Genomic DNA, 11,908 nt, shown 5'->3' with positions numbered 1-11,908 from the left:
GAGGACCTCAGCCATCAAAATGAAAACGAAAGCTGACAAGGGATCTCCTTGTCTCAACCCGTTAGTTGCAGCAAAGAAACCACAGACTACTCCATTAACTAAAATAGAGAAGCAAACATAAGAAATGTAGAATTTAACGTAATCAATCCACTTACTGTCAAAACTAAACCTTCTAAGGACATGTTTCATAAAATACCAAAGCACTCTATCATATGCTTTGGAGACATCTAGTTTGATCACCATCCCTTTGATCCTGTCCGTGGCCATTTGCGCTGTAGATTTTCCTGTCGATCTCCCATTGCCATAGATCCTTAACAAACTTCATGCATGACATACAAATCATTTATACATCTCCAGCTAATCATTGTCCTTCATTAAATACTACTTTTATCCATCCAATACGATCTATCATAACTCGGTTGCAACTCGGTAAATACTAAACTTTACTTGGTAGACATTCCGCCTTCATTAACTGATATTGATAACCTTAGGGTTTACCGATTAGGTTCCTTAGGGTTTACCGACTAGGTTCTTTGCTTGGTGACATAGTATAGTATTAACCTTACAATCAACAACATATGTAGGATATCAAAACAATCTAAACATCATGATCTCATCATTGTCTAAGTCAATAATAGTTGCCCATTGAATAACTTATTTCTTACCTTTCTTATCACATTCTTTCTGTGTCACTTATCGACATCTTAATTCTCTTCAAATCAATCTTCTCAAAATATGGCAACATCATACTAAATCAGAAAATCAATTTCTTGACATCAATGACAAAATAATTTTATAAAGATAGTTATCATCCTTTTTCAGTTATATCAATAATCTTCAACAACCTTCTCAATATCCTTAATGAATATCAACAATCTCCTTCTATTGAAATTCCAATGCTACTCAAGGTATCCTTCTTCCCCCTCTTCCATTTTTAAGTCATTAGGGCAAGATAAATTAGAGTAATTGTCATTTCTATTAAAACCATTGTCATTAATGTTTGTTATGGCATCCTCTCATGTACCATCCCTCCATTCTATGAAGGTAGCATGTCCACCTTTACTCCAACATCCTCCCCAATGCCTCCTTACTACCACCACTCTTCCTAAATCCACCATACCCATCTACCTCTTAGTCTCTTGGAAGCCTCCACCATTGCATCACACATCCTTCCCACAAAAGGTTGCTCCTAATCCTATAGTGAACCATTTATGGTAGTTTTTCTCCCACACTATAATCTATACCCATTTATAACTCTACATAACAAACCAGTCTATGTATGTCATATACTATCTCATCTAGGTCACTTTAGTCATCTACAACTACTTTCCTTTTCAGTTGTGGTCCCTAATCTACAACCTCCCATGTGAAATCATGCAAACACATTAGACCATCTAGTAAAACCTCAAGCGACTCTAAACATGAGAAATTGACCACATCTCGTACACGATGCCTAATGATTATATTTAATCATGAACTCCCTAACACAAATTAAATAGTTATACTAATAGAAATAGCCAAAAGAAGAAAACCCTATGGATGATTCACATAATACAAACAAACTTTTGAATTCCAAAAATTATACATGAATCCTTGACTTCATTTGCCCTCATTCTTCATTTTTATAATTTATTTTTTATTTTAATTTATTATAATATATATTCTCTTGTTACTAGTAAACATAGGTTTATCACAAAATATAATAATAAATTGTAAGTAAAAAATATGAAAAATATTATTCGACTGACATATTGATTTCTTATTCGCAATCAAGTAAAATTATATTTGTATATACATGAAACAAATTTTATTGAAGGGAATGGATAATGCATTAAATTATATTGCTAATAATTAGAAATTGGTAATATAAATATTGAATTAGAAAAAAATATAAATATAGATTCTTCAACTATCAAATTCAAGATCTATGTTCCAAAAATATTGATATTATTTAATTGTTTTACATTATGAGAGAATTTTTTTTAATAAAAGTATTAAATTATAATAAACAATTTTTTGAAAGAAAAACATAGTACAAAAATTATTTGGTAAAACAATCCAAAAAAAAATTGGACTACAATATAACATTGAAATTGATATATTGTTATTTTACATCATCAATAATAATTTATCATTTATTGTTATAATTTACAAATTAGAAGATTCTTGAATTGATAACCCAAAATTTTTAAAAAATAGATACACTAGTATGTTGTACCTTTAACTTAAAAACATATATTGAAAATGTGATAATTAGATATCAAGTGAACTCTATATTATTTTCTATGAGAGAATCATAGGAGATTCTCCCATTTGCATTATTTATCTCAAATGTTCAAATGAAATTATGTAGAAGACCTCTTTAGTATGTAATTTTACCCCATATTGTGTGAAGAATAGAAGGGAATCTAATGACTTCCCTATTGGTAAACAAAACAGTTTAACCTATGTAAGATCATTCAACTTTGAAAAGATGTAATGGATTAAGAACTGTTAAAAATGACATATCCAAATAAGACAATCCTAGTCTCATCCCATATGATATTGAAGCCTTGCACTTAGCAAGACTTGATTTTTAGTGAGCCTTCTAAGAACTATTCAACTTCACTAGCAAACCACATACACATTGACCAAAACCATTATTTTGAAATTAACAGCAAAAAATAGTCTTAAAAAATAATGCCTACTAAGCCATAATAATCTTAGAATGAGAATAATTAAGAGATGCCAATATAAAAATTACACCAAAAGAAAAATAGACATGTTATTCACACAATCATATTAAGAATACGCACAAGTGAAAAGTTGTGAAAGATTTATATCATAATTAATGACAAGAATAATTAACACATATTTTTCATATTAAGATTCAACTCAAAGAATGGACAATGACTGCTCTATTTAATATGCATATTTGGGTACTAATCATATTTAGCAAAACCAAGTGATACCAATAAAATGACCACAATTCACATGACATGATAATATCCGTCTGTGATACTATTCACGGATAGAGGCCTACAATTGAAAAATTATTTATTTATATTAATAGGTATTGTCTCTGTGGTTGCGGTGAGAACGAATCCTCTTCTTTGCGGCAGGCCTTGATCCACGTCCTCTACGCCTTAGAGATTCAGGTGGTGCGCATGGTCTTCTACTTTCTCCATTAGGATAACTCCTATTAGTATCTTGGTTAACATATCTATCGTTTGGATCTTCACATTCATAACCACAACGCATTGGCAACTCAAACTCTTCCTTATACGTATGGTCTCTGTGGTTGCAGCGAGAGCATATCCTCTTATTTGCGGTAAACATTGACACACCTCTTTTACGCCTACCAGATTTAGGCGGTACGAATGATCTAGTTTTTGCATTAGGATCCCTCCTGTTAACATATTCATTGTTTGGATCTTCACATTCATTACTACAGCCAATTGGCAACTCAAACTCTTTCTTATTAAGATAACCAACTGAAATCGATGGCCATGGAAATCTACGTGCAGGATGTGACCATTGCCGTTTCCTCAATAAAACACGTAGATAGTCCAGATTGTCGCAGATTTTATCTAATGGTCGATTAAACGTACTCTTTGTACGGGGAGATATGGAGGCATTATCCAGTATGTGGTTACGTAAACGATGAAATTCAATTTCTAATTTGGTTGATTCTTCTTTTAAGGCATACACACGGTCGCCAAGATCTTCCAAACGCTGGTGAAGTGACTGTACAATGTTTTCCTCTTCCTGCTGGCTCTGCTCCATTTCATATAGGATCTGCTCATCGGCCATGTTTTGTTTTTGCCTCAATACTTGTACAGTGATTATACTAGTTCTAGTTCTAATAGATGAGAATTCTGTGGAGTTCTCTACCCTCTTTATGTATGTTTCAAAAGGCTTGAAAGGATATTCAAGAGGTATATGTCCTTGTCGTTTCAACTTTTGGATTATTATCTAAGGGGCCTAGTAAAATTAAAACAATCAAAATTATGGTAAGCGTGGCTCTCCTTAGAATAAGAGTAATTACTAAATCTTACCTTGAAGAGTGAGCTAAGGCATAGATAAGAATACTTTGGGTTGTACAATTTTGCAATAGAATACAATATGATTTTTGGGTTTATAGTTAAGATTTTTGTATATAATATTGGTTTTGTCTTTGGAGGGATCTCTATTTAAGGGGGAGAATTTTCTAATGAATGTACATTGTTAGGATTACTTTGAAATCTTGAAACAATACATACTGCATTCATAATATCAGGTCTTGTTTGTGTCAAATACAGTAAACCTCCTATCATAGATTTGTATCTAGTCAGATTAATAGGTGTTGATTCATCCTTCAAAGATAATTTATCAGTTGTAGTCATAGGTGTGCTTACTGGTTTACAGTTTTCCGTGCCAAATTTCTTTAGTAATTCCTTTTAAGTACTTAGATTGACATAGGAATATACCTTTATCAGTCTATAAAATCTGCAATCCTAAAAAGAATTTTATCTCTCCAATCATAGACATTTCAAATTCTTGCTGCATTTTGTTAGAAAAGTCTTTACACAAACTATCTTCTCCTCCAAAGATTATAACATCAACAAAAACTTCAATAACCAAGATGTCATCATTAGTCACTTTCTAGTATAGATTGTTGTCAGTATTACCTTTAGTGTATCTAAGCTTCAAAGATATTTGTCCAATCTAGCATACCAAGCTCTAGGAGATTGTTTCAATCCATATAAAGCTTTCCTTACCCTACAAACCATGTCTTTGTTATCTGTCAAAGAAAATCCATCAGGTTCTTCAATATAAACTTCTTCTTCAAGATCTCCATTCAAAAATGCACATTTAACATCCATTTGATATACTTTATAATTCTTTTGTGCTGCAAAAGCTAATAAAAGTCTGACTGCCTCAATTTTAGCTACCGGTGCAAAGGTTTCATTGTAATCAACTCCTTCTTTCTATGAATATCCCTTACACACCAATCTCACTTTGTTTCTGATTACCTTACCATCTTCATTAAGTTTATTTCTGAAAACCCATTTAGTTCCAATTACATTTTTGTCTTTAGGTCGGGGAACTAATGACCAAGTGTTATTCCTTTCAATTTGTTCCAATTCATCTTCCATAGCTCTAATCCAATATTTATCTTCACATGCCTCATTAGTTGATGTAGGTTCAATTTGAGAAATAAGACATACCTCTTCATTTGCCAATCTTCCTCTAGTCATAACTCCTTAAAATTTGTTTCCAATTATCTGATCTTCAAAATGATTGAGTCTTACATATCGGGGTGCTTTTACTTGTTGTTGTTCTTCAGTGACCGTTGAATCTCTAAATGATGCCGGTGTAACTGGATCACCATTTTGTACTGGTGTATTCACAGTAAAAACACCTTGGTATGTAAGACTGTGATTATCTCTATTGCCGGTTCAGAGTCTGTGTACCTTGAATTTCCTCTAAACCGTTCATCAATCTTCACATTTGCAATATCAACAATTTTCTGCAATCTCTTGTTAAAACATCTATATGCCTTTCTCTTAGATGAATAACCAAGAAATATTCCTTCATCACTTCTAGGATCAAATTTGCCAATATATTCATCTCTTCTAATATAGCATTTTCTTCCAAATATTCTGAAATATTTAAGAGTAGGAGTATTACCAAACTATAGTTCATGTGGGGTCTTACTGATTTCACCTCTGATGTGAACTTTGTTGAATGTATAAATTGTTGTATTGACCGCTTCTCTCCAATATATATGAGGTAGATTTTCTTCTGATATCATACTTATGGCTACATCCAAGATTGTTATGTTTTTCCTTTCCACAACTTCATTTTGCTGGGGTGTCTAGGTACTGATAACTGTCTTCTGGTCCCTTTCACTTCACAGAATGTATTAAATTCTTTAGATGTGAATTCTCCTACTTGATTTGATCTCAAACATTTGATTTTCTTGCCGGTTTCATTTTCTACCATCACTTTGAATAGTTTGAATTTCCCAAATGCTTCAAATTTCTCTCTAAGAAAAGTAACCCAACACATTCTAGAATAGTCATCAATGATTAGCATAAAATACCTATCTCCTTGTATACTTGTAGTTCTTGCTGGACCATATCAATTAGTATGAATTAAATCAACAACATTGTTAGACTTCTCCAAAATACTCTTGAAAGTTTCTCTAACTTCCTTACCAAATTGACATTCCTTACATACTGGATTGTGAGGTTTAACAATCTTAGGTAAATCTCTTACCACCTTAGTAGTACTGATTTTCACAATGCAATCAAAATTTACATGACAAAGTCTCTTATGCCATAACCAACTTTCATCAATATGTGCAATCAAACATGCTTTCTCATTATTGTTCAAATGAAATATATTACCTCCAGTCTAATTATTGGTTGCAATTTCCAAACCAATTTTGTTTAAGATTTTGCATTTACCATTCTTGAATTGTAACTAAAATCCTTTCTCAACTAATTGACCAGCACTCAAAATATTATGCTTCAAACCTTCAACATAGTAAACATTATCAGTATTGTTCTTACCATCAAAAGATATAGTGCCTCCAAGCTTTATCATCTCCAAATCTTACTAGACCTCCATTGTAATCCTACAAGGTTAAGAACTTACTCTTATCACCAGTCATATGATGTGAACATCCTGAATGAATAATCCATTCATCCTTATCCTTAACTTTAGCTGCTAGGGCCTGCTCTACCAGTTGAACAGTAGGTGTCAGTTGATCTTCTGTTATAAAAACAAAAGCCCATCCATTGTCTGTCAGATCCCCATGAGAATCATCAGTAACTCCTTCATCAGCATAATAACAAGATTTATCTCCATTCTTCTTGAACTTGTATTTTTGATAGTCAGGGTTAGGCTTATATGTTCTTTTATCTTCTTCTCTTAATCTTGCATGTCTATCAGGGCATCTAGAAGCCATATGGCCAATCTTATTATAGTTAAAACATTTAAAGGGTGCTTTACCTTCATACTTACTTCCAATTGGACCTTTAGGCATTTTCCTAGCAAATATTGCTTCAACTTCTTCATTTTCTCTCCTGCTTTCTTCAGGTTCTCTTGCATAGAAGGCTTTGCAATCAGATTTATCAGATGATGATGATGCCTTGAAAGCTAGATCTATCTTGAGAGTAGTAACAAGACCAAATTCATCAAGCTCAAAAGCTGAAATTTTTCCAACCAAAGTGTCTCTAGATACTGATGCATTAGGCATTGTTCTCAATTCATTTATAGTAGTAACTTTCATTTTATATTTTGGTGGCAAAGCTCTTAAAACTTTAGAAACAATCTCATCTTCACTTAAGGTTCCTCCACAACATTGTATACCTAAAACAATTTCATTTACTGTTTCCATAAAAGAAGAAATTCTTTCTTCTTCTTCCATTTTCAGACTTTCATACCTAACCTAAAAGCATTCAAGTTTTTCAATTTTGACTGTAGAATCTCCTTCATTCAATGTTTCTAGTTTGTCCCAAATAGCTTTAGCAGTATATCTATCTGACAATGCGCTCAAAAGTGCTTCTCTTGCTTTGCAATCATTTTCCTCATCTTTAGCCAGGTTAGGTGGAATTGGTTGACCTTGAGTAGGAGGAGTATAGTCATTATTTGTAACATCCCATATGTCATTTCCAATGCAATTCAAATGTATCTCCATCCTGATCTTCCATATGCCATAGTTAGTTCCATCAAGTTTCGGACTGTCCTTCTTGAAATAGTTAGAACATTGGATCTCCTCAAGCTGTTAAAGTTCTGCAAAAATAGAACTAGGCTCTGATACCAATTTTTAGGTCTCGGAGACAACTTAAAGGGGGGGGGGGGGGTGAATCAGTTGTCCAATAAATTCAACCGAAATTAACTTAACCAAAAATTAATGCTTAATACCGATAAACCAAACTTTATGCCCGTAGACAATCTTAACAGTTAATTGCAGTATCGATAAAGATTTATGCATGAAACGGAAAGACAATAACATCCACAAGATATAACACAAATATTTGTATGTGGAAACCCTGTAAGGGGAAAAACCACGGTGGGAAGCCTTATCCACAATCAAATGATACTACTACAGATAGTATGTGTGTACAATATGGATTCTACACATGCAGAAAGGCCAGCTGCCTAGAGCTCACTGCTCAATCACAAAATGAGAGTCACACTGACTACAATTGGATGGTTAAATCCAACGATAATGTACTGCATAAAATAGCATCTTCATATGTTAGATTTAGTACCGGTTTAGTTTTGATTGCCTTCACAAAATTTTTCCTTCAACCTTCAAATGATGTCTTCCTATATAGCTCTACTTATTTTTGCATATACCTTATTGCAATCCTTTTCGCATTCACACACTTGTCTAACATATGAGATCTTACATTTATGTCATAACCTAAGACCAATTGAATATGTCGCCACACTAAAAGATATTACAATAAAATCAATTACAAATAAATCAATATCTTGATGCATGATGTCGACTCAATGCATTTACAATAATAATAAATCATCTCCATAACATGTCATGTTGATCTGGAATAGATATACCTCTCGATGCATATCATGGACGTATTTGCTGGTAACAACAAATATGTAAACCTGAATCAACAATTAACCAAATTGCCAAAACCAAGTGATTGAATAATGTCTTCGACATAACCAAGTAGTCTCCAAGTCATTCCAAGTGTTGGTGAACAATATAATTTGTCAGTGAACCAAATACCGGTGACTGTGCATAAGTCTCTGGCTTGCCGATCAACATAACCAAAATCTCCAAGTGCTGATAAGTGTTGATAAGCGATGATAGGTGTTGACATCAATGATAAAACCATATCAACATATCCAAAATGCCAACAATTTTGTTATGATTTCTAGAGGCCGACATTAAATCTAAATGTCTATATATTGACATCACAATGAGTTATTTTTGTATGAGTGAAAGTGATATGCTATGTGTAAAGGTGGAAGTATTAAGTCACAGAGTATGTTGGTAAAGAGGAGTTAAGTGCGCAGAAGAGGATCTATACAAGTAATTTGTGCTATCATTAGATCACATTACCTATTGTTTTCTAATCACTACAACAGTCAAATCCCCTAATCGGGTAAGCTCTAGTAAGCTTCATTGTTCAAATCCTCTAACTGGGTGATCCATTCATTTGGATTTAGAAATCCTCCATCGAGGTTACTCCTTACATGTTACTACCTTTTACAGGGTATAGCTTTTAACTAAGCTTTCAGATCTTTAACAAAATTCGCTCCTAGCAGAGCATTTGTAGACCCTAACCGGTCATTTATTTATTACTACAGATAGTTAACTCATGAGTCCCATCTCACCATGGTTTTTACCTATTTGGGTTTTCCATGTATAAACACTTGTGTTATGGTGAATGTTTTACCTATTGTGGATGTTGTTATATCATTTTTTATTATATACATACCGTTTAACAAACTTATTAAGTTTTCTACCGATCAGTGTTTAAAGTAGTATTATTGTTGGTGTCACTGATTCACCCCCCCTCTCAGTGCTTTACAATTTCATCAATTGGTATCAGAGCCTAACATCCTTAAAGCCTAATTGCTTGAAAGAAAACCCTAAAGCTATCATGGGGGTAGGAGATACTTTGAGATGGCTAGAGAGCTTGAGGCTAGTAGGAATGAGCTTGAAACCCTAAGGGTCAAACTGAAAGCTTCTCAAGTTAAAAGAAGAGAGCTAACTAAACAGTTGCTAGAAATATCTGGTAATAGTTCTTCAGATGAGGCCAATATTTATGCTTTAGCTGAGGAAGTTGAAAAACTAAACAATGAAAAGCTAAATGTAAGGAGAGAGCTAGAAGATCTTACTATTCACATGAGTCAAGAAGTGGAAGCCAAGAGAACTATTGAAGATCTCACATAAGAAAGAGATCATGAGATTGCCAACATCAAGCAAGAGAATGCTACCTTGCATGAAAATTTGAATGTAGAAAGAGAAGAAAAAGAGAACCTACAACTAGTTCTTAAATTAGCATCATCTCTGCGAGAGAACCTGTCAAAACATAATGAAGATCTCACCAGATAGCGCACTGAAGCAAATGGGAAATTGGAGAAGTTCAACAGAAGTTCTATCTTGTTGGATGAACAAATTCATTCACAAAGGATGAATGGTGATTCCTCTAGACTTGGTTTTCACACATCTAAAAAAGGTGAATCCTCTGGTACCAAGAGTAACACTCTTAAGAATAAATATTCTCCTAAGTTCAAAAAGCCTACCAGTAAGAGGGGTTTGCTTTCCATAGACCTGGCCACACTGCAAATGTTTGTAGAGACAAACCTAATAGAAATACAAGCTAAAAAACTAATGCTAGGTATGTGTCCAAGATATTTGAAGGTCATTGATTCACATGTAGAATGTATGGACATAGATCCATTGAATGTAGATATGGATTGAATAATATTATACCACATATCCATTCAAACCAAATGGCAAATGGATGAGAAATTTTGACAACCGGGTCAACATGAATTGGCAAAGACCCTATGAAAACTAGTTTAGTCCTTTCAAGGTGGAAAAGGTAACAAATGTCATTTGCACCATCTGTAACAAATTTGGTCATGTGGCTATGAATTTTAGAAGACGAACTAGGAGAGGTAATGCAGGACCTTGGAAATCATCTAGTATGACCTACTATCAATGTCACAAACTAGGACACTTGGCAAAATTTTGTAGATCGAGAAAGAGAAAACCGGTCAACCCTTCTAAAGATCAAAAAGGAAAGAAGAAAGTTAATGTTGAAGAAACCAGAGAAGAAATGAATCAAATATGGAAGAAGAAGAGGGATGACTCACCTAGAGAAAAAAATGTTCCTTCACCAAATGTAAAAAATCCTGCTCCAGTGAATTAAGCCTTTTCAATATGGCTAAGGGGAACTTAAGGATAAAACCACCTCCGAACCCCTTGAGATAAATGAGCGGTAAGAGAAATTGTATGCATGAAAGTTTTGATAACTTTTTGTGAATCGGTTATCAACTGGTTTTTCATCTCTGTATTATTAAGCGGTGTAATTAGGGTTTGTAACCCTAACAGGTGACCATTTAATGTAGTTGGTGAAAAGAATAAAAAAAAGTTTTCACTTTGTTATTTTTACCCTAACGCATTCGAGAAAGATTTTTGAGCGCTTGCAGAGCTGAGAAAGGATTGTTGGCTGATATTTGTCAAAGCTACATTGTGATTTGATTAATCAAGTAAAATTGAAGGTTGGAGAGGACTAAAATGGTGTGCACTTGAGCATTCAACTAGCTAAAGAGGCATTGTGCGTGAAATAAGGTATTTCTTTGAAAAATCATGCTATGAATCTAGTTTATCTAGAATGGAATCATCTTCTAAACTAGTAGAGAGATTAATGATTACATTTGAAACTATGGAAGTTGTTGAAGCAAAAGAAATTGTGTCTTACAATGCTTTATCACAAGTTCCAAGTGGTGTTGGGGTGAAAGGAGATTTGTCCAGCTACATTCACTGCAAGATTGAGGATTTAGGATCATTCTTGATATATTCTTAGTTAAAATCCCTTTGTGATGAGAATGGGAAGATTCAAACAGAATATATTAGGGTTTATGAAAAAGGTTTTCATAATGGAACTTAATTTCTTGAATATTTTGAAGAAGAGAATATCCAAATTATTTTGAGTCGAGTTCATGGAGAAAACATGTATTTTGAAAGGGCTCATACTATAACCAAGGAAGCTATTCAAGTTGTAACTGGTTTTTATACAACCAGTGAAGTACTTGTGCTGAGGCATATTTTAAAAGAGATAGTATACACTCTAATCGGATTAACATCTGATAAGTGTTCTTTTTCTGTCAATAACATCAGGGACCCAATGGTAAAATTGGCAGCTATGGTCAGAGGCTACCAAGTATT

The sequence above is a fragment of the Cryptomeria japonica genome, chromosome 1, assembly GCF_030272615.1.
Source record: "Cryptomeria japonica chromosome 1, Sugi_1.0, whole genome shotgun sequence".
Lineage (NCBI taxonomy): Eukaryota > Viridiplantae > Streptophyta > Pinopsida > Cupressales > Cupressaceae > Cryptomeria > Cryptomeria japonica.
This window is presented reverse-complemented; position numbering follows the sequence as displayed.